Consider the following 25,351-nt stretch of genomic DNA (forward strand, 5'->3'; position numbering starts at 1 on the left):
ACGTTTCGACCTTTGTGTCAAGGTCATCTTCTGGAGCATACAACTATACACAGAAAACAAGCTACACTACAATCAAACTGGTTTGTTAAAGATACTGACCAACCGCTACAACAATTGTTGGCCTGACCTTTGGTGAAAAAAAAAAAAAAAATTATACATCAACGCTAGAGTCCTATTATTAGTGTTATCTGTTGGTTGTAGAAATACATTGGGCGCAACAACAAGTATCTATCTATATACATAAATTAACATCATGATTATACTTGTACATTCCAGCCAGCTGGTATGGAATGGTTTCTAATACTAGCTGAAGATTGGCTAGAGTCCTGACTTATGCTTATCTTATGTTAGGTAGGTTGAATGTGTGCCATCCAGATCCTTGGAATTTTCATGCCATCTTTGTTGTTGATATTTGGGTGGTTTATCAGGATTTCACAGGCTTCCTTAAATTTCCTTTCATACCAGGTTTTTGTGTCGGTGTAAAGAGCGGGTGCTTTTCCAGTTGATTTGGTGTAAGGTGTTGAGCATGTGATCTGAGAGGCCTGCTTCACCATAATGGTTATATTTAATATGTTCTTTCTTGCATATAGGGATTGTCCGTCCTGTTTCACCAATGTACAGTAAGTTACAGGTGCAGCGGATGCAACAGACTCCAGGATGTGCTAATGGGAGGAGAGGATCCTTAGAGGAGTTGAATATGGTTTTAAGTTTAGTGGGTGGTTTAAAGGTGGCATGGAGGTTATAATGTTGTAGGATTCTGTTGATTTTTTCTGATAACCCTTTAATGTATGGTATGGCTATGGTTTTACTGTAATCTAGATTCGTTTTTGTTGTTGTTTTATGGAGTATTTTATTACTAGTATTTTTGTTATAGCCATTATTTATGAATGGTTTTTAGTTTTTGTTTCAGGGCTTGCTGGTTAGAGCAAATTGTTGTAGCTCTGTTTTTAAGGGTGTTAATGACTCCATATTTTTGTGATGGGTGGTGGTATGAATTAGCATGTATGTATTGGCCAGTGTGTGTCAGTTTTCGGTAGATCGTGAAGGATACACTGCCTGAAGAAAGATGTGCGACTAGTGTGTCTAGGAACAGGAGCGAATTTTGATTTTCGATTTCAATGGTAAATTGTATGCGTTCATGTTGTTTGTTCAGGTGGCTAAGGAATGTGGTTAGCGTTTGCGCCTGTGCGGCCAGATCGCAAACACGTCGTCAACGTTTCTAAGCCAGACTGTCGGTCTTAGCTTGGCAGAATCAAGAACCCTTTGCTCAAAGGTTTCCATGTAGAAGTTAGCGATTGGGGGGGGGTATTATATGGTGAGCCCATGGCTGTACCTTTTTCTGTAGGTAAAATTTGTTTTGCCACACGAAGTAACCCGGACTGTAGCACATATGCAAAGAGGGCCGTAATGTCGGGCGGAAATTTGTTTTATTTGTTGTAGTGGTTGGTCAGTATCTTTAACAAACCAGTTTAATTGTAGTGTAGCTAGTTTTCTGTGTATAGTTGAATGCTTCAGAAGATGACCTTGACATAAAGGTCAAAACGTCATTCAAACATGGTAGTTGTCTCCTTAATTTTCAAAAATGCATTCGGATCACCGTGCAAGCTTAAAAGAAAAATTCCACCTATATCTTGGTCTTCCTCTGGGTCATTTTCCTGCCAACCTGGCAGAGAACACCTGTTTTGCTAATCTTTCCTTGCCCATTCTGTTTAAGTGACCATACCACCTGAGATTAGCTCTGCTAATGCATTCCTGGATGCTGACAATGTCAAGTTCTTTCCTAATATCCTCATTTTTAATATGATATTGCCATTGATGCCATCTGTTCACGCCTCTAATCTTTCTCAGGACACTCATATCTGCAGTCTCCAGTCTTTGGTTAAGTGTTTTACTTCTGACCCAGCTCTCAGATACATAAGTTAAAACTGGTTTGAACATTGTCTTGTATACAGCTAATTTAGTGATCCGACTAATTTCTCTTATTCCATATGAATTTATTCAATTGACTTTCTACCATACCAGCTTTGTTGATTCTGTTGTCTATTTCCATATTAATTTACCATCTTCACTAAAAATTGTGCCTAAGTAGCTGAAATGTTGTACTTGTTCCACAGGTTCTCCGTTCAAAACACAGCTGAAATTTTCAACGATTCTATCTATTTTCATTGTCTTTGTCTTTTTATTGTTACAACGGCTATTCAATTTAGTCAGAGAATCTTGCAGACTAGTAGCTGATTTATTTACAAGTATAACATCATCTGCATAAAGCAAAGAACTGACATTAACATCGCCAATTCTGATATCATGATTAATACCACTTTCCTTCATAATGTGATCCATATAGATAATGAATAACAGAGGGGGTAATGTACATCCTTGTCTCACACCAGATTTAACATCAAACCATCTTCCTATACTTCCTTCAATTCTAACTGCTGACTTGCAACTCAAATAAAGACTAAGTATTGCTTGATATAATTGTGATTGTCCGTGTAAATACCAGTGGTGGTTGGCAATAGATGGCGTAGGTGTAGTTGCGGGTCAGTTGGTAACTGAATAGTTGATACTAAGTTGTAGAGCAGGTGCCCTCCCTGAATGAGTCAAATAATAATAATAAAATAATAATGCCCCATTGACACCATAACTGTAGTGTATTGAATAGCTTCTCTCTTGGCACCTTGTCATATGCCTTTTCCAGATCGACAAAACTTAAATACAGATCTTTGTGATATTCCTATGCTTTCTGAACTATACGTCGTAAAGTGAAAATGTTATCCTGATTTGCTCTATTTGGCCTGAATCCAGCTTTTCTTCCAACAAATCTTCTCAACCGTTTCTCAGGTATACTGGCATTAATCTTACCCAGAACACTCAGTAGGGAATACCTCTGTAATTCTCACATTCAGTTTTATTTCCCTTTTTATATATCGGTGCTATTAGAGAACTACTCCAATCATGAGGAATTCATCCCTCTGTCCAGGCCTTCTGAACTATGAAGTGCAACCACTGTAAGACTTTTATACCACAATACTTCTGCATTTCTGGTCAAATATCATCTACTCCTGCTGCCTTTCCACATTTCAAGCCACTGATGGCTTTTTCTACTTCAAGTAATAATATGTATACCTGACTATATGCCTGTTGAGTGTTTTTTACCGTGCTGTCATTGCACAGAGCAAAAGGAAAGGGTGAAAGAAATGATTGTTGTGGCAGGTACGAATGATTTGAAAGGAGACAAAATGGAAATGATAGAAGACCTGAATGAATTGTTTGAGGTAGCAAAAGAAAAGAGTGAGCGAGTTAGAATGATTAGTCTTTTGCCACGGTATGACAGTGAAATGTTTGAAAGGAGGGCCATAATTGCGAATGACTTTATGCGTGGGTTATGCATGATGAGTGGTGTGGAATTTGTGGAAGTGTGGTGTGAGTTCGATGGGCGAAAGGATCTATATAAGATGGATGGCTTGCATTTGAATGGTTACGGTGTAAGGAGACTTGAGAAAGTGTTGCTGAATGTAGTGGATGTGCAAATTCAGGGAAACTAGATTTATTAAGGGAGGGGGTAAATATACAGTCCTTAGGGAGGCAGTTGAATGAATATAATATGCCCGACGAATAAGGACAACAAATCAGAGTGGTATAGTTAATATAAGGCATCAAGGTAGGGTTGGGGCCAATGGGGGTCTTAAATTCATGTACACTAATGCTAGGAGTATTAGGAACAAGAAGGAAGAGTTTTTGGCCATGGTTGGCACTTCCGGACCACAGGTTATTGGTATTAGTGAATCATGGCTGACTGTAGATGATATAGCTAGTGGGATTAAATGTGATAGATATAGTGTGTTCAGGAATGACAGGGAGAATAAAATAGGGGGAGAAGAATTGTTGATGATAGCTGATGAGCTAAAGCCAAGGAGAATAGAAGCTGAATTGCAGGATAGAGAAAAGAGCACATTTGAGGCCATTTGGTGTGAGAATGTGGCTAGCAGAACTAAATATACAATTGGGTGCTGCTATAGACCAGGTGATGGAAAAGATGGTGGTGACAGTATGCACAAACAAATAGAAGAAATGAGTGTAAGGAGGGTAATTATTATGGGAGATTTCAACTATGGTCGCATTGATTGGAATGCGACCATAGTTGAAATCCAATTCCTTCCTCCCGCTCGCACGGGAGGAAGGAATTGGATTTTATGCGGTTATTAAAGGATAACTATCTGTGACAGCATGTAATGGAAAATACTAGGGGTCAGAGAGTGCTTGACTTAGTAATTACATCTGAGGATTTGGCTGTTACAAATATGACCACATTGCCACCAATTGGTGAGAATGATCATAGGGTCTTGACTTGGGAGGTGGCTAAAGGTGTGGAATTTTCAATTAAGACAGGATACATGTGGAATTATCGGGCTGGAAAGTATGACAAGCTTAGGAGTTTGATTGGTTCAGTGCCATGGCATGTACAACTGCAAGGACTAGAAGTTGATAGTGCATGGGAGGCAGTTAAGAAGTGTTTGCATGAAGCAATGGCTGACTGTATACCTAGAGTCCGAATAATAAATCAAGTAGGGGTTAAATGGATGATTAACACCATTAAGTTTGAGCTGCAAAACAAGAAACAACTATGGACAGAATTTAAGGAGAAAGGTGATCGGCAGGCACATGAATGGTATAAAGCGCAGGCCAGAAGGGTAACGAGTGTGGTAAGAAAAGCAAAAAAGGATTACGAAAGAACATTGGCCATGCAGGCTAAAGAGAATCCTAAACAGTTTTTTAGATATGTAGCAAGTAAAAGGAAAAATGTACATGGCAGAATGATTTTAAAGAATGCCGATAGTAGGCAGGTAAGTGAATCAGTTGATATAGTTGAGTTACCGAGTGAGCACTTTGCAAGAATATATCATCCAGGTGGTGACATTGCCGAACCGAATAAACCAGTAGATTATACGGGAATTGTGGTGAATGAAGTGGAGGTGAGTAGTCTATTGCATAACCTCAATGTCAATACATCCGTGGGATTGGAAGGTATACCAGCTCGTGTCATACGAGAAGCAGCTAAAGAACTGTCAGTATCCTTGACCATTTTGTTTAATTTGAGTCTCGGGTCTGGGTTAGTCCCGAGGGGGTGGAAAGAGGGGAAAATAGTTCCACTGCATAAAGGTGGTTCCAAGACTGCTGTTGTAAATTACCGACCAATTAGTATATCAGGAATCATTGTCAAGGTCTTAGAGAAATTAGTCAAGAAAAGAATACAGGACTGGATAGATGAAAATGGGATATTGTATGCGGGACAACATGGTTTTGTGAAGAGTAGATCGTGCCTCAGTAACTTGCTCACGTTTTATAACACAGTGACGGCTGAACTGGATAGGGGTAATGGGTTTACAGTGATACTACTCGACCTTGCCAAGGCCTTTGACAGGATACCACATGGAACCCTGATCAGTAAACTGGAGCAGATGGGCGATAGATATAGGGTTGGTGAGATGGATAGGAGGGTGGTTGAAGGAGAGATACCAGAGAGTGGTTTATTCAGGAGTGGAGTCTAAAAGACGGCTTGTGACTAGTGGTGTGCCAAAGGGCTCTGTTCTTGGACCACTGCTTTTCAATTTGTTCATCAATGATATAAGAAAGGATTTGAGAGGAAGTGTTCACTTGTTTGCTGATGATGCAAAGTTGGGTAGAGCAATTGTGAGTGCACAGGATGTCAAAATTTTACAGGATGATTTGGTGGACTGGGCTAGGAAAAATGGATGTCAATTTAATGTTGCAAAGTGTAAGGTTATGCACTTTGGGATGAAAAGAATAGCAGCAGTATATCACATTGGTGGAACCGTACTCCAGGAGATTGATGAGGCCAGGGATTTGGGAGTGTTGGTGGATAGGGAATTGAAGTTTACGGGGCACATTGCAAAAGTGACTAAATCACCTCATCAAATCACTTGGCTTCTGAAAAATACTTTAACTTGCAGAGACAAACAAGTTGTTGTTCCTCTGTATCGAGCCTTGATAAGACCCCATCTGGACTACTGTGCCCAATTATGGGCACCAACCAGGGTTTCTTCGTGATGGGGAGGAAGTGGAGAGGATCCAGAGACGAGTGACCAAGATGATAGCAGGTCTGTGGAATCAACCTTATGAGAATAGGTTGAAGATTTGTGGGTTGCAGAGACTGGACGATAGGCGAAGGAGGGGTGATATGATTGAGACATTCAAATTACGGAAGGGTTTCCATAAGATTGATCCAGAAGATATTTTTGAAAATATGACTGGTGGTGAGAGGCCTAGGGGCCATGCATGGAAGCTGGGCAAGAGCGTGGTTGACAAGGGTGTTAGAGCTAGGTTTTTTACTTGGGAGAGTGGTAAATGAGTGGAATGAACTTCCAGAGTCTGTTGCGGGTGCTACGACCGTGAATGAGTTCAAGGCAATGTATGATAGATACTGTGTCAATGTCGAATAGTTGTTCCTGACATGATGTTAGGGGCTCCCTCGTTGAGTCTGTCGACTCCTTGGAGTTGACCGGAACAATAATAATAATAATTTAGCAATTTTTCGAAGTAATTACTCCATACTTCAAGGATATCTTTTTCTTCTGTTTTCATGTCACCTTTATCATCTCTAACTCCTTTTACAGCACTCTTTCCTCCATTTCTAAGCTTCTTCAACAACCTCCAAAATATCTTACCACCTTCTTGATATTTATTTTCTATGTTCTTACCAAAGTCCTCCCATGCCTTTTGTTTAGCAAGTTTTACACAGTGTTTAGCTTTCTCACATTTGTCTGTGCAGCACAAGCAGACTTATTTGCCAGGAACTTTTGATATGTTTTCTTCTTTTCCCTCACTGCCTCTTTAACTTCCTGTGACCACCATGGAGTTTTGATTTTTCTATCCTTGCAGACAACCTCACCACATGCCTCTCTGGCTGAATCAATCAGGATTTTATTCAAGGTTTGTCATTGAATATCCAAGGTTTGGTTCTTGTTCTCAAACTCTTTCATTTTTACTTCAATAATCTTTGTGTATTTTAGTCTACAGTTCACATCTCAGAGTTGCTCAACTTTTATTTGCTTTAAAACTTTCTTATATGTGATTCTTTTCAACATGAAATTCAATTTTATCCTGCTTAAGACTAAATAGTGATCGCTTCCAATTTTAAATCTCTGTACACTCTGGTGTCCTGTACCAGGGAGAAAACATCACTATCAACAATAACATAGTCAATGAGACTTTTCTTATTCCTTACCTCTTCTCTCCATTTGAATTTGTCTGCATTTTTATGTTAGAACATGGTGTTAGTAATAACCAGTCCATGTCCTGAGCAGAAATCCAACAGGTATTTGCCATTATTATTAGCTTTGCTCTTTTCTCCAAATTTTCCCAAAATATTTTTGTATGTCTGACAATCACTTCCTGCTCTGCAATTTAGATACCCAACAAGGACCAACTTTTCCTCTTTCATTGTGTCAGTAGCTTTCTCTAGAGCCTCAAAAAATTCCTCCACTTCTACTTTAGTAGAGCCTTCTGTGGGACCATACGCACAAATAAGTCTCATTGTCCAGTTCTCCATTCTGATATCTGCCCATCACTCTACTTGAGACTGCCTGCTATTCAAGAAGATTAGCCTCGTATTTTGGGTTGAATACTACGGCTACTACTTTTTCTTGATTGTCATTTCCTGAATATAACATTTTGTATTTATTGTTCAGAAAGATCTCACCAGTTTTTGTCTTTTTTGCTTCAGTCACCCCTATTATGTCGATCTGGTACTCATCAAATTCCTCAGCTAGTTCCCTTTCTTTGCCATTCAGGCTTCTTATGTTGATAGTACCGATCTTTATCTGTGGTGATGTTGAGTTAGGGTGTGCTTTCAGATTTGTTCCAGTAGCTGACTTTTCGCTGTTCACCCTGGTTCCCTGGTGAAAACAACGGGGGGCCTTGTTTAATCGGACAATGCCCCAGCCTGCATGAAATTTTGTCGTGTTGTACCATCATTTTGTATATTGGTTTAAGCCAATAAGAATACAATTTGGTTAGCTAAATCCCAAATTGCCGGCCCATCCTCGTTCGTTCAGTATCCATGTAGATACTCAACAGGGTGCACCACGAGAAGGTGAGAATTGGACATTAGGTCAGATGCCCGTCGGTTCTCCGCATTCCTTTAAAGGTTATGTGGAGGTCTCCTCTCAGTTATACAGTTTGACCTTTAAGCACCCCAAATCAAAAATATCTCAAAATATCCCATCTCAAAAATATGGCATTATAAAATGCTGCATTTACGTCTACCTTTTCACTGTATGAGGAAGCTCATGTGCATGAGGACAAAGTAATAGGGATAGAACTTCAGAAGAAACATGACTATTTCAATTTGTATAAGAAAATCAGAAAAACGCAAGCAGTGTCTCTAAGGTACGAAAGTGGAAAAATAATTTATACAAGAAGAGAATAAAGCACAGATTTGGATAAAATATATTATAGACCTCTTCAATGATACTAGACAGAGACCTATAAATAAAAAAGATAACATTCTAGGACCAGCAATTTTGAAATCTAAAACAGAGAATACTATAAGAACATGTAAAACAGGAAAAGCCAGTAAACCAGATAGTGTGCAAACAGAATTTTTAAAATTAATAGAACCAGATAACAAACTTCTTGAAAAACTGTTCAATAAAATATATGAAAGTGGAAAATTTCTGCCAGATTGGCTCAAATCTGCATTTATCACTATCTCAAAGCGAAATCTTGTGGTGACTTCTGACTTATTAGCCTAATGAACCAAGCATTAAAAAATATTTTTGAAAGTAATTCAGAATTGCATCTATAGTAAAAGTGAAGATGCGGTCTGGCTTTTGGAATGATTTTGGTTCTAGAGAGGCCCTTTTCTGTGCCCAAATATTAACACAAAAATGAACAGGGGAAAAAAAAACTGTCTATATTTGTTTCATAGATTTTGAAAAAGCTTTCGACAAGGTCAGACACATTAACTTAATAGAAGTCCTTCAACAAATAGGACTAGACGAAAAAGACATAAGACTAATAAGAAATCTGGAATCAATCAGCTACCATTCAATCAGACAACATTACTACCAGTGATATTAACATCAAAAGAGGAGTGAGGCAAGGATGTGTGCTCTCCACAGTCTTGTTCAACATATACTCAGAGGTAATCTTTAAAAAGGCATTGAAAGAATGTCCTGAGGGAATCACAATAAATTTAAAGATTGTTAGCAACTTACGATATGCAGATGACACCGTGCTAATCACAGATAACATCATGGATCTCCAAAAACTCACTGAACAGAGTATATATAGAAAACCAAAGAATGGGAATAAATATAAAGATCAAGAAGATGAAATACATGGTCATCAGCAAACACCCAACCTCATCAATGAAACTGACGCTCAATGGGAAAACTATCGACAAAGTGTCAAGGTATAAATATCTTGGCTTAATGAAAAGTGGGATCTTGAAACAGATATAAAGACAAGGATTGAAGTTGCACAACAGTTCATTATTCCTCCATTATGGATTCCATCTGCAATAAAGATATCAACATAGAAGTCAGATGCCAAATGCTGAAACATTGTCTGGTCCATTTTGCTCTATGGAGTTGGACATTGAAGGTGGCAATCATCAAGAAAATTGAAGCCTTAGAGATGTGGCTATATAGACGAATACAAAAGATAGCCCATGAAGATGTCTTATCTGTTGGCAAAGCCAAAGATTTCATACAAACAATCAAGAAATGAAAAATGTCATATCTTTGCCAAATCATGAGAAATTGCAAACATCAGCTTCGACAAACAATTTTGGTAGGAAGAATTGATGGCAAAGGAGATAGAGGAAGAAAAAGAATATCTTGGTTTAACAACATCAAGATGTGGACAAAAAAAGAGCAACGTACAATGGCTCAGATTAATTGCAAGAACGTATTGCCCTCCCTATATCTGCATGATCAGCAAACAACTGAACATCTCCTATCAGGTCCTTCCTAATATCACTAATGTATTATTATTAACATCCAACCTCCATGGAGTCAAAGACATCATGGGAGGTACACACTATTGCACATGATGCTCATCCCAACTGTGCATTAAAATGATTCAATGTGTCTACATTCACCTCCTCAAGGACTCACTTTAGTGAGCACGGAAGTGGCGAACCCGAGGTACCTGATGCTAGACAGTGTCTTACGTCATGTAATATCATCATGTCTTTCCATGCCTACTGGCACATAAGGCTGTAATGCTGGTTTTCCATCTGCCCCTGTCCCTTGCAGCTGCTCTTACTTCTGCCCAACTCGCCCATCTCGACTCCTTCATTTCGGATTCTATCATTCTTCTCCAAGTTAATTTTGGACGACCTTAGAGCATCTTCCTTCTGGAGCCCAACTCAGTGCTACTTGGGGAATTCTGTTTATCCCCATATGAAGAACATGTCCAGTCCATTTCCATCTTCTTAGGCAAATCTCTTCATCTACTGACTTGGAGAAGGTTCTCTTTAAAAGTTCCTTGTTAGTAATTGTATTTGGCCAGAAGATTTTTAAAATTCTTCTTAAACACCTGTTTTGGAAAATGTCCAATTTACTACTTTGTGCCTTGGTAAGTTTCAGAGCCATATAGCAGCACTGCTCGCACAGTAGATTTATATACATTAATTTTCACTTTAACCGTAATATTTGATGCTTTCCATAATTTGTTTAATGACCTGAAATAATTTTGTGCTTTAGCAATTCTTTGTAAAATGTTTTCGTCAGTGCTGCCTTGTTTATTTATTATTGATCCAAGGTATGTAAAAGTATCAACATCTTCAATTGTTTCATTTATTAACTTAATTTCTTTATTTGATTTTTCATTTATTCACATATCCTTGGTTTTCTTCTTGTTTATATGTAGACCCACAGTTTCTGCGCAGCAAGCAAAGTTTTTAGCTGCAAGTCATTTAACTTGGAGGACAGGAGCACTATATCATCAGCAAAATCAAGGTCTTCCAGTGTGGATGTAAAGTCCCAACATATTCCTCTCTTTTGTTGATTGAGTTTTTCATAATACAATCAATTAAAATTATGAATAATAGACCAGATAAGCACATAACCCTGCCTAACTCCAGTTTCAATGATAAAGATCTGTAAGTTTTCCATCCACTTCCATGCAAGACTTGCTGCCATTATACATATTCTTAATAATGTTGAGAAATTTATAAGGTATTCCGTATTCTTCTAATATTTTCCAAAGTTTCTCTCTATTTACTGAGTCGAACGCTTTACTGAAATCGATGAAGTTTAGGTAAAGTAGGGCTAGAAATTCTATACATTGTTTGATTATATTTCTAAGAGTGAATATTTGTTGGACTCCCTGGAGGTGTCGTGTAATAATAATAATTTGTTGGATGGTTCCACAACCAGTTTGAAAACTGCCTGTTCTTCTCTTAGTAAATTTTCGATTTCCTTTTTTAATCCATTAATTAAAATTTTAGCAAACTTATTCCTCTCCAATTTTCACATTTGGTCAAATCTCCTTTTTGGGGGATTTTTATAATTACTGCTTCTTTCCATTGTTCAGGAATTTTTTCCGTCTTCCATATTTCACTGTACAACCTTTGTAATTTGGCAGTAGTTGTGTTAAGATCAGCTTTTAACATTTCAGCATTGAATTCAAGGAATCTTTGACTTCGCTCAACAAAATCTCGTCTTGAGAAATGTTCAAAGTGGGTATTACACTAGTTTTAATATTTTGTGCCTGTTGAGATCCTGTATCTACGTTTACATTCAAAGTTTCTTCAAAAATGACAATTGACTCGATTTTCGAGTCAATTGTCAATAACTTTCCTTGTTTGTCTCTAATTGAGGAAAGGATTGCTTTTTTTTGTTACCAATGATTTATTTTATAATCTGATAAAGTTGTCTAATTTCTGCAGCATGTTGCGCTTCATTTGCTAATTCATCAATATATTTTCTCGTTGGCTCTTGCAGCTCTCTTTATGCTTTTATTTAGTTGATTATAGCGATTGCTATGTATCTTATATAATCTTTCTGATTTTGTATTGTTCATTAATGATTTAATCTTTTTTCTCTCTTCAATGATCTTCCAAGTTTCTGCAGTCAACCATTCTTTATTTTTCTTTTTTCTTTGTTTACCAAATTACATCTTCAGCAACTTCATTGTATGAATTCCTGAAGTTTTTCAAATATTCTTCTACTTTGTTTCCTACTATTACATCTTGATTTTCCTCTATTTCTAATATATTGAATCCGTTCTTTATTTTCAAAGCAAACTTTTCTCTTGTTTCTTTAATTTTTCAGTATCGAATGCAGTTCTTGAACTTCTTTTCTTTCCTAATACACTTTGAAGTTTTAATTTCAACTTCGTCACTAACAAGAAGTGATCAGAACCAACATCTATACATCTTTACAGGGAGGGATGATTAGCCCTTCGCCCAACCCCCGAAGGGGACCCGGCTATACTCCTGGGGACTGGGTCTCCATTTATCGCCTCTTACGACACGCAGGAGTGCAGCTGGGGTATTCTACTACCAACTTCAACACAGGGATTCATGTAATATACATCTGTAGATTATCTGTAGACCGGTCCCTACTCTGCTTTCTTTCTCTTTGTTCCTCTTGCTCCTTCTCCCCAATGCTGTTAAGAGTTGAGGGCTAGGGGTAATCTTCCATACTATACTACTCTTTCATCTCACGCAGTGGGAGTCTGCTCTCTCCTTTCCAGAAGACAGGTTCGGAGGCCTTAATGTGGCAGCCCTACCACCTAGCTCACCCTGCGAAAGGTTGGTAGCCTATCCATGGAAAATTTACAATTACTCACAAAGAAGAAGGAAACTAGGATGGATTTAATCAGAATTGACCCAACTAATGGAGAGACTTCTCTTTGAAAAATTAAAAATAGCTACTTGGAATGTCCGTGGAATCACACACAAAACTGATGAGTTAAACAGAGAACTAAAAAATTAAAACAACGATACAACAGCAATAACAGACAAAAAAGAAAAAAGAAGGGATCTCAAATTCTGAAGGATTATGTGATGATCTTCTCTGGAGTTCCAGAACACAAACGGGCTTCATCTGGGGTTGCAATTTGGATTAATAAAAAATGGAAAAACAAAATTTTGGATTATACTTGGGTATCAGACAGAATAATTAAAGTTAGAATGAAAATTATGAATCAAACATTCAATATTTTTGGAATTTATGTACCAGTAGATGGAAAAGAGGAAGAGAAAGAAATTTCTGGAAAACTTCAGCAATGTATTGATGAAACAAAAATGAAGAAAATCTTGATGGGAAATTTCAATGCTAGAGTGGGTAGTAACCTAACAACAGGTTACTACCCACATGCACTGAATCAGAGGGAGAATCAGTAATCAATAACAATGAATTTTATTAAGAGACTTCTGCATATTTAACAATCTAAAAATCAACAATACTTTCTTCAGGCATAAAAATATACGTAAGTACATGGGAAGCAAGAGGAACTAAATCAATAATAGATTATATTATTATTATTAACAACAAACTAAATAATATCAAGGATACAAGGGTTTTTAGAGAGAGCAAAACTGATAGTGATCACATGTTGAAAACAGATTTGAATTCATAAAAAGAAAAAAAGATAAAGAATCAACATCTAATAAGCAGTTTAAAATTCACCTCCTAGAACAGGAGTGTTAGAAACTTATAAAAGCAGAATAAGAGATAAAATAAAACCAACCACAAACAATATTGAAACTGACTGGAATAATATAAAGGAAACCATACGAAAACAGCAGAAGAAAGTTTAGGTTACAAATCAAGGAAAAACAGAAAACAGCTGAGAACTTGGAACGATGACTTAAAGGAATTAATCGAAAGGAAAAAACAGGCTTTTAAAATATATCTGCTGAGTAAAAACACTGCTGACTATATACAATATAAGAAACTACGGGCTTCTGGAAGTCAGAAAGCTTTCCAGAAGTATACGCAGAGAAGATTGGAGTAAATATGTTAAATCATTAGAGCAGATCACTGGACCACAAAGAACAGATTTTAAAATTTTCAGGCAACTACAAACAGCAGAAAATGACCAATTAAAAAATAATCTAATTTCCAAAGAGGATTGGAGATAGAACACTACAAAACATTAAGGAATGAAAAACAAGAAATAGAAAACAATGACTGAACTGATGATATCAATATACAGGAACATACAGAAGAAATAGTAATGGAAGAATTAGAAAAAGAATTTAAAAAAAAAAAATCAAGAAATAGAAAAAACCTGGGCTTGGATGGATTGTGTTGAGCTCTTTAAATATGCAGACAATAACTTAAAATAAAACCTACTTAAATTCTTCAATAATATGTGGAAATATCAAAAGATTCCAAACGAATGGGAAACTGTAGTAGTAATAAATATTCACAAAAAATGTCCCAAGGACAAATGTGAAAGTTACAGAGGCATTACTCTCTTAATAACAGCATCTATACTGCATGCAAATATTCTTAAAGAACAGACTAATTAAATATACAGAAAATTATTTAGAAGAACAGTGTGGTCTTAGAGGGAAAGGATGCACAGATGCCTCACAATGTTTCACAATGCAACAGATCATAGAAAATAGAAAAGAATTTAACCTGTCCACTTTCCTTCTATTTACTGACTATGAAAAAGTGTATGATAATTTGAACAGAAATCTACTTTGGCAAATATTACAAGATGATAAAATATCCCCTTAATTAGTTAAACAATTTTCTATACAGAGAAAAAAAAATGCATCAAATTTGCAGACAGAAAATTATCAGAACCTAAAACTATAAATAAAGGAGCAAGACAAGGCTGTGGCTAATCCCCATTCTATTCAACATTTATATAAACAGAATCCTAAAAGAATGGAAAACAACTGTCAAAGATGGAATTGAAATGACAATTAACATACAGCTAAATACAATACTTTATGCAGATGATCAAGTACTAATTTCAAATTCAGAAGATAAAGAAGAGAGAGTTATGGGAATGATAGAAGAGGAGAGACCAGAAATAGTAAAAGAGAGAGAATTATGGGAATGATAGAAGAGGAGAGAAGGAATGAGAAGAATGCAAGGGAGTGCTGGAACCAGGGATAGAGAGATACCACGACAGCAGGTAAGTAGGGGAACATGGAGAGAAAGTGTTAGAGGGGAGAGAGAGAGAGAGTGAGGGATGCAGGTGAGCAATCAAGGAACACAGTGGTAAGAGGTGTAATGTATGGAGACTTGATGATCCATGGTGTGCAAAACAGGATATACCAGGAGTGTTTGCCTGGAGAAATGATAGAAAGTGTGGCTATGGGAATTAAGCAAAGTGAAAGGGTGGATGAGATAATTGTAATGGTGAGCACGAATGACTTGAGAGGCAGTATAAATAGGGTGGCGAGAGATCTGAGATTCATGCTTGAGAATGTACAGAAAAAAACTCAGAGAGAAGACAGTATATGTGTTGCCCAGGTATGATAATGATGAGCTGAGTAGAAGACCATTAATAATGAATAGTATGATAGTCAGAATGTGTCAGAAGAGGACTAGAATATGGGGATGCTTAGAGGACAGAAAGGAACTATATGCAAGAGACTGTTTGCATTTGAATGAGAAAGGATGTAGGCACCTGGAGAGATTGCTGTTCTCTGAATGAGTCGGTGAGTCAATGCAGGGAAACTAGAAGTACCAGGGTGGATGGTAGCAGGGGTGACCTTTGCGGGAATAGGTGCTTGGAAGAAGGGGGAATACATCGAGTAACATTGAGGCCAGGAAGGGATAAAGATAGGTATAGGATAAAGAATCAGGAAGGGATAAAGATAGGTATAGAAGCAGTGACATTTTTATGCTTTATATTAATGGCAGTAGCATCTGGAATAAAGGAGATGAATTGGTGATGCTGATAGTATCAGCTTGTTCAAAGATTATTGAGATCTCTGAGACGTGACAGATGATATAATAACAGAAATAGAAGTAGAAAGATACAGCATTTTTCGAAAGGATAGGAAGGAAAAACACAGTGGTGGAGGACTGCTTGTAATAAGTGATGACTTATGTCCTCTTAGAGTGGAGGCTTTGGAGGGCAGTGATGCTAATGGTTTTGAAAGCATATGGTGTGAGGCAGAGGTGGGCAAGAGAGAATATTTAGTGGGGAGTTGCTATAAGTCAAGGAGCACAGAGGGTGAGGAACAGATGTTTAGGCAGTTGAGCTTGGCAAGTGCAAGAAGAATGATTGTTATGGGAGATTTTAACTATGGCAGTATAAATTGGGAGAGGAAAATGCATATAGTAATAAGGGAATGGAATTTCTAGAATTCTTGAGGGGCAAATGTCTAAGGCAACATGTAGCAGAAGGAACACGAGGTTCAAGAGTTTTGGATTTGGTCATAGCATCAGAAGAGCTGATTATAACTGAGATGGGATCTCTTCCCCAGTTGGTGTTGACTTGGAAGATGAAAAGACAGGCAGGAGTATCAAAGAGAAGGAAATATGTGGAATTATAAGGCGGGTGATTGTAATAGTCTTAGATATCAACTTGGAGCAATAGTAAGCTGTATTCCACGAGTGAAGAAGAGGACACAGTTTGGTGCAAAGTGGATGATAAACAATATCAAATACGAACTGCAGGTGAAAAAGATTATGGAAGAGATATAAGGAGAGGGGTGAAGAGCAGATGCATGAAAAATATGACTCAAGCCAGGTTTTATCCATACACAGTACTAAAGGTTGATCAACCAACCTCTCGTGTATGGGCTCAATATAAAAAAAAGGAAAGTGACTAGCATATGGTAAGGAAGACAAAACTGGAATATGAGAAGAGATTGGCCCTAAGATCCAAAGAAAATTCTATGGAATTTTTTAGCTATGTGGCCAGTAGGAGGAGAAATGATTTTGGAAGAATGACATTGTTGGATAAAAATGAAAATAGAGTGACTGATGCAGAAAACATAGTGAAGTTGTTCAATGAACACTTTATTGAAGTATTTCATCCTGGAAAAGGTTTTAATACTAGAGGGATAGGGTAGGTCCGAGGTTTAGAGGTGCAAGAGGAGAGTGTTTCAAACATTGAGTACTCTGGATGTCAATAAAGTTGAATGGAATGGGAGTGAATGGAATCTCGCCACGGGTTTTGAGAGAATATACTAAAGAACTGATAGCTCCATTAACCTGGCTCTTCAATAAAAGTCTGGAAGTCTGCTACTGCCCTTATGCAATGGGCAATAGCAGACTGGAAGTGTCAAATTATAGACAGTTTATGTTTCATCAGTAGTTGTTAAGATCTTGGAAAAATTAGTGTGGTACCATATACAGCACTAAGTAGATGAGGGTAATGTTATCTGTGAGAGTCAACATGGATTTGTTAAGGGGCACTGTTGCTTTAGTAATATGATTGCCATTTATAATAAAGTGACAACAGCGGTTGATGAGGGAAAGGCATATACAGCCATTTTTTTTGGATTTTGCAAAGGCATTTGACAGAGTGGCACATGATAAGCTAATATTCAGGTTGCAGCACATGGATTTAGATGTCAGTTTAGTCAACTGGATTCAGGATTGGCTATCTGATAGATATCAGAGAGTTGTATGTAGTGGTGCAATATCAAGGAGGCAGAAGGTTACAAGTAAGATCCAAAAGGGCTCAGTACTGGAACTTGTGTTGTTTAACCTTCATATCAATGACAATGTCAGTGGATTGCAGGGGGGGGGGTTTCAGTTGTTTGCAGATGGAAGCTAGGAAGGGTTATTAGTAATAGTGCAGATGTGGCAGCCCTGCAAGAAGATTTGAATAAACTGGACAGATGGAGAAAATGAATGGGGATGTCAATTTAATGCAGCAAAATGTAAAATCTTGAAGTTTGGGATACATTGATGGAAGGCAGCATACTCTGTTGGAAGAGCTGTATTGAAGGAAGTAAGAGACAAGATCTGGGGGTGATGATTGATAGAAACCTGAAATTCAGACAACATATTGCAAAGGTAGTGAAGGTAACACAGAGGATTTTGCTGCAAAACTGAGAAGGACACTGACCTACAGAAATAAAAGAGCTGTCATTCCACTGTATAAAGCTCTGGTCAGACCACATTGGACTACTGTTCTCAAATTTAGTCCCCAGGATTTGAAAGGGTTAAATTAACTGTGGGAAATGCACAGGGGCAGATAACAAAGATCGTTTCAGGACTATACAATGTTGGTTATGAGGATTGTTGAGGGAATGTGGACTGCAATTTGGTAGATAGAAGGAGGGGTAATATGATTGAGACTTTTAAACTGTTGAGAGGTAGTTACAGGGTTGATACTGGGAAAACCAGTATCAACTTCTTCTACTGGGAAGTTAAAAGTTTACTTATACAGAGAAAGAAAGGTTACCATTAGGAAGGGTAAACTATTGTTATTTTCCTTTTCCATCGTAATTCCCAATGGTAACCTTTCTTTCTCTGTATATAGAAAACCTACTCATACAGGCAGATACATTCACAAACTCTCCCACCACCACCCCTCCCAGCAACCCTTTCAACCGAACTCAAGCACATACACAACACCTTCCTTTCCAATGACTATAATGACTACAAAATTAAAAAAATAATCAAGTCCTTCCCCATTCCCCGGACATCTCTTCAGAAGGACTTCAGAAATGCCATCACCATTCATTACATCCATGGTACTTCAGAAAAAATAGCCAGATCATTAAAAAGTACAATCTCCATACAGCTTTTAAGCACCACCATAAGCTTGCTACCCTTATCCGCTCCACTAAAGACCAGCTCCGTCCTCTTTCAGTGCCTGGTGTATATAGAGTACCCTGTTCCTGTAAACTTGCCTACTTCGGACAAACAGGCAGGTCAGCATCCATCCGGTTAGAAGAACACGGTTCTTACATCTGCAAACACGATTATTGTCAATCTGGCCTTCCAGACCATGTTTTGGATACATCCCAGAAATCTCCTGGGAAAAAACTACCATGCTCCACCATAGTAAATTCAAAAAAGAAAGACTATTCTTTGAATCTGCATCTGCACTCAGATCAACCTAATTTAAACAAATACCGTTGCATTAAACTTCCCAAAATTTGGGAAACTTTAATTATCAGAGATCCCTCTTTAATCCTAAGCCACAAATGCCCATAGAGGGCGCACCACCTAGATAGGACTTAAGTTTCACTTTGTATTGTATTCGTGTGTGTGTTGTTACAAAAAGTTTTTGTAATCCCCGAAGATGTCTCTGTGATGGAGACAAAATATTGGAAGGATTAAAATTAGTTTTAATCCTTTCTCAGTGCTGGTAATATTCTATTAAACCTGTAACATGAATTCTTCACAGCACTTAAGCCTCAACACACGTAACACATCACTGAAAGTCACTTGCTCTGGTTACAGTGATCAGTTTCAGAGACTAAGTTTCACAGTTAACAGTGTTATTGTTGCAGTTTGTGTCCCATAGTCAGTTACTTCAGCCTTTGTGTACTATGAGTAAGAAATGTAAGATCTGTGAAGAAAATAGGTCATTTCAGGAGAAATGAATTTCTGTTTATAAACAATAATGACAACAAACCACAGTGCCTTGTGTGTTTGCAAGTATTGTCTGTGCACAAGGAATATAATCTCAAACGCCACTACATACAGCACCGGCCGCTAAATACCAAGAATATGTTGAACAAGTACGTACTAACGTAATTTGAAGAGAAAGGTTAGTGCTCAGAAATCTATTTTTACTAAACCAACATCAATACAAAAAAGCTCACTCTTGGCATTGTTTGTTGTAAGCGCAGAGATAGCAAAAAAATCACTATCTGATGGTGAATTTGTAAAACACTGTTCTGTGAGAATGGCACATGCATTTGGGGAAGATAAAATTGCAGTGGGTTTGAAAGCGTCCCACTATCAAAACAAACTAACAAAAAGAGTCGAGGAAATAGGTTCTCATATATTAAAGAAATGAAAAAGTGTTATTACAGATTAAGCTTACTTCTCATTGGCTCTGGATGAATCAACTGACATAACAGATACAGCTCAACTTCTAATTTTCATTCTAACTGTTTCCAAAGACTTTGTTATTAATGAAGAGCTACTAGCATTAGAGTCATTGCATAACACAGCCAAAGGTCAAGACATTTATGATGCAGTTATGAAGATTGTAAATGGTAATGGTGACATCAACAATCCCACAGCTATTGAGACAGATGGTGCCAAATCAATGCGTGGTACTCAAACTGGCTTAGTTGGCTTACTAAGGAAGGCTGGAATTAATTGCCCTGTATTGCAATGCATTATACATCAGGAGGCTCTGTGTGGTAAAATTCTGGAGATAGAGAATGTTATGAAAACTGTAATGAAGTGTGTGAATCTAAGGACAGAAATCGGGCCTTGACACTGCAAGTTTCTTTCTTTTCTAACAGAAATGGAGACAGAATGACAATTTAGTGTTGTACACAGAAGTACGTTGGCTAAGCAGAGGGAACTGTTTGAAACGTTTTTTGCTTTGAAAGGAAATAAAACAGTTTTTAGAGGAACACGAGAAGACAAAGAACTAATCACAAAACCATGCGATCCTCATTTTAACAGCTTACTCGCCTTTCTAACAGACATCACACACCACATGAATGAACTCAATGTGAAGTTACAGGGACGTAACCAAACAATCTCAGATTTAATTGGACACCTAGATGGGTTCATAAGTCTACTGAAGATTTTTAAATTCACCCTAGTTAGAGGAAACTTGGTACATTTTCCTTACTACAGGGAGTTGATGGAGGAGAGCCATGCCATTGACTTCAAGTTTCCTGTGCCAATGTTAGACCAACTTTTGGAGCAATTCAGTAAACGATTTTCTGACTTCAGTGACATGCGGCCACAAATGACATTATTTAACAATCCAATGAAATGCGACATTTCAGAGCAGCATGACACTATTCAATTGGAGTTGTGTGACATTCAAAGCGACCCCTTTTTCCAGTCAAGGGTGGAGATAGGCATTGACTTTTGGAAACTGGTACCAAGGGAAAAATATCCTGCATTGGGTGATTTCAGCTTGAGAATTGCATCTATGTTTGGAAGCACATACATACATGTTTGGAATATATGTTTGGCATATATGTTTGGAAGCACATACATATGTGAATGCACTTTCTCAACTATGAGGGAGGTTAAATCATCACAAAGAAGCCAAATGACTGATGACCACCTTCAGGATTTGTTACAAATATCGTCATCGTTAAAAATCGACTTTGATGAACTTGAATGCCCACAGTGTTCTAATTAAGTTGTGTTACATATAAAAAACCCAGAAATATGTAATTAAATTTAATTTAAATACAAAATTAATGACAAAAAATCTCACGCAAAGAGATTTTTTTAATAGTATAATTTTCACCTGTGTGTCACAGGCATCTTCAGTACATGTTAAGATCAAATTAAACAATAACTGACAATTCCAAAAAGCACCACCTAAGTAGCTAGCGTAAGATAACTAAAAAGGTCAATAAAATTTCCTAACAAAAAAACTATATATACAATAAAAAGTTAGGAAAGATTCAGATCTGTTTAAGTTAGGAGAGTGGAGTAAAGTTTCACATGTTTCTTTATAAAGTCGTTCTATGAGGAACCACCTTTTGTGAAGGACTCGTCTTTTTCCAATGAACTCTATGTCTGGTTAAGATGGCATGTTCTACAAGTCCAGACTGTTCAGGTTTAAGGTACTGAATATAAAACTGGTGTTCTTCTAGTCGAATAGAGGCAGATCTTCCTGCCTGTCTGAAATAAGATAATCCACAAGAGCAAGGAATCTGGTAGGCACTTGGATAATTAAGATGTGGAAGCTTGTCCTTAGGAGAAGTGAGAAAGGTGGAGATTTTTCTGACCGGTTGAAAGGCAACAAAAATATTCAGTGGTTTTGAAACTTTTGCTATATACAGTACATTCACTAATGCCGTGTACATAAGGGAAAGGAATGCAAGTTATTTCTTCTGTATTTGAAGAGGAAGACATTAAAACTACTCAAAGCTCTTTTGATGAAGGAATTCTTGTATCCATTAGATAGAAAGGAAGAAGTAATATATTGCAGTTCTTTCTGTAAGAGATCATCTGAAGAACAAACGGAGTTGGCCCGATGAACCAATGTTTTAATAGTTCCTGCCTTTTGACTGGGATGGTGATGAGATTCAGCATGGATATAATGGCCAGTATGAGTCTTCTTTCTATAGACTGAGAAATGTAGTATACCATCTGGTTGGCGAAGAATTAGAAGATGTTAAATTTAATTTAACAACTTATATTTAAATCAATCAAGTATTTTATATTGTTTTCCCAGTAGTAAAATGATTTAACAAATATAGTAATTTAATACATATAACTATTGCCTGGAAAAAAATGCAGAGATTATTTTTATTTAAGTTCTGTCTAAAAGTGTGTGGCCCGTGACGCTACCACTCATCATATATTGGTCCTCATATAGAATGAAGTTGGCCACGCCTGGTGTAGATGATGGTGGTAGTGACAGTTTCGCTGTAATTGGTGGAGATGGAGAATTGTAGAGTAAGTGCCTCGATGAGTCTTAAGACGCCTCGGAGGCATCGTGGAATAATAATTATCCCCAAGTCACTGGCCTCATCAATTTCCTGCAATCCAATACCATCAATATGATACACCATATGCAACCTTTTCAACCCAAAGTGCATAACCTTACATTTTGCAACATTACATTGACAATCATTATCCTTTGCCCAGAATGCCAATTTTTTTTAAAATCAACCTGCAAGATATCTACATCAGCTTTATCAACTCTCGCTCTCCCTAGTTTTGCATCATCAGCAACAACTGAACATCCCTTAAATCTTTCCTATGTCATTGATATACAAATCAAAGAGTAGTGGACCTAGTATGGAACGTTAGGCAATCCACTAGTCGCCATTCTCCTAGATTCCACTCCACCATATACTACTCAATGGTGTCTGTCAGCCTCCTCCCAATCCATGCTACTAGCCTCATATCCATTTCCCATTTGCTCCATTTTCTGTAATAGTTTTCCATGTGGTATTCTGTTAAAAGCCTTGGCTAAGTCAAGCAGTATCATGGTGTAGCATGATACTGCTTTATTATAAAATGTGAATAAGTTACTAAGACAGAACCTACCCTTCACAAAGCCAAGTTCATCCTATCAGCCTTGAGTTCACACCAGATAACCTCAAAAGGACTCAAAAATCATTAATATTAGTAGTAATAATCCCCCATCCCCTCCTATCACTTCTATACTTCTTAAAAATACCTTTCACACTTGTTATTTTAAATATATATTAAAAATATTAAGAAAAGAACAAAACAAATTAATTAGTGATGCCATGGTTTATACCATATACAGTTTTTTTTTTTGCACATAGAGAAAAAAAAATGACTTGGCATTAAAGAATGTGTGAACAGAGCTAATCTAAAGATATTAACAAACATTCATAATAGTGTGTTATAGTCAGTCACTTAGAATGGGAGAGGAAAGGTTAGTAAAAAAAGGTGTCTGAGGGGATGATGATAAGATCAAGTCATCATGTTGGAGCTTTAATGGAATATTTACAGCACTAGGAGAGGATAAATAACTAATTTTAATGCTTCCAATATTTCGTCTCAGGTCACCGAGACAATTTCAGAGATTACAAGTAACTCTCATAATACACAAAAAGACAACACAATACTAAATGAAATATCTGACCCAGGATGTAAAGTGAGACCTCTGAAGTCTCAGTGACTGAGATGAAATATGGGAAGCATTAAAATTAGTTTTTAATTCTTTCCTAGTGCTATAAATATTCCATTAAACCACCAACACAATGTCCTCCCAGCATTTAAGCCTTAATACTCAGACAGGATCAAGGTCTAGAGGAAGACAAAGGGTTAAAGAGAGTGATGCAGCTAGAAGTATACTAGGATACTGAAATATAATATCTCAGAATATCAGGCATTTTAGATTCTGATAAACAGATCAAGTCAGATCTCCTATTCTAGAGAAAACTGCTGAGCAGAAGTTACTAATAACAACCTTAATCGATACTGTCATGGTATGCTGTACACCCAGAAGATATTTATCAGGAATTTGATAAAAACATGATATAGATACCAATTATTATTACTATCAGATACTTCCAAGGAGTCGGTTTCACTTAGTTAACAAAATTCATTTATTTTTTAATCTCTGCTCACTGGAACAGATTTCCTCGCTATCTTCCTCAAAGACTATAGCATAGCTATCAAGGGATTCCCTCTTTTTTTTTCTTACACTTTTATCCACATACACACAAATCACTGATGTGCTATTGCCTTTGTGTGCTCTGAGGGTGTGTGTGTGTGTGTGTAGATACAGTGCTCAACATGTTCGGAAAAATTAATGTCAGCAATACTGTATTGTTTGGAAAACATTTCCTTCATATGAGAACCATTCCAAGAAGAAGAAATCAATAATAGGAAGAACAGTAAAAACATTCATTTTTTTGGAAAATGTGTTACATTAATTTTTGTCATTAGAATTTAGGCACATTCCAATATAATAGTCATTACAGGTCAAAACAATTATTTTTAGAGTCAATAATGGCTAAAAGCATCCTCCTAACCTGAACAAGTATAGCTGCAATAACTTGCCATTGGGAGACTTTTCCTAAAATCAACTCCTATACAACTTGTAATACTATTTAACAATATTTCGGAGTGCCAAATTGGGACTTTAGATTGTTTGTCCATTAAATTTGAATTGTTTTACTTACTCGCTGTTGCATAAAAACTTTGACTTGTTGTTTTGCCTTGAAGATGCTGGTTAAATCCAGCGAAATATAAGCCAGTTAATAAACATCTTTGTAATTTAGTCTGCTTGTGTTGTAATGCCATTAAAATAAGTTATGAGCAACATCCAGTACCTATGTGATAAGCTCCTCTTAATTTCTGTCTCAATCATACCTCCCTTCCCCTGCCTATTTACCAAAAGTAGAGACAGGGTAGAGAAAGTTTTCCAGCATAGCTCAGTTATATGTTCAAGCAAAATTAATGTATTTATGGAAACACATTGTAAAACGGTTGCTATAAGTATTGATAAGGAAGACAAAGCTATTCAAGAATTAGCTAACACTTAAAAAAATGTGATAAAAATATGCGATTCTGATACTTTTGCATACATTTGAGTAACTGCAATTCTGCATTATGAAATTTTATTCAGTCACTCTGGACAACACGGTATTCTCAATCTGATGATTTGACCCTACATGAAAAGCATTCCAAAGCAAACGTTATTTACCAGCATAAGAGTGAGATTCACTTTTTATACCACGGAGAAATTATCATCTATAAAACATGTCCATTTTGAGGAGGTTCTTATTGGA

General features: G+C 37.1%; 1 protein-coding gene across 2 annotated transcripts in view; it reads right to left on the reverse strand.

Annotated features, from left to right (window-relative positions):
• The window catches only part of RYBP (ring and YY1 binding protein), an 89,664-nt gene that overhangs the window by 63,911 nt on the left and 402 nt on the right, over positions 1-25,351 (reverse strand). The window lies entirely within an intron of this gene.

The sequence above is a fragment of the Typopeltis vanoorti genome, chromosome 1 (assembly GCF_054136105.1).
Source record: "Typopeltis vanoorti isolate ZY-2024b chromosome 1, IOZ_Tvanoo_1.0, whole genome shotgun sequence".
Taxonomy (NCBI): Eukaryota; Metazoa; Arthropoda; class Arachnida; order Uropygi; family Thelyphonidae; genus Typopeltis; species Typopeltis vanoorti.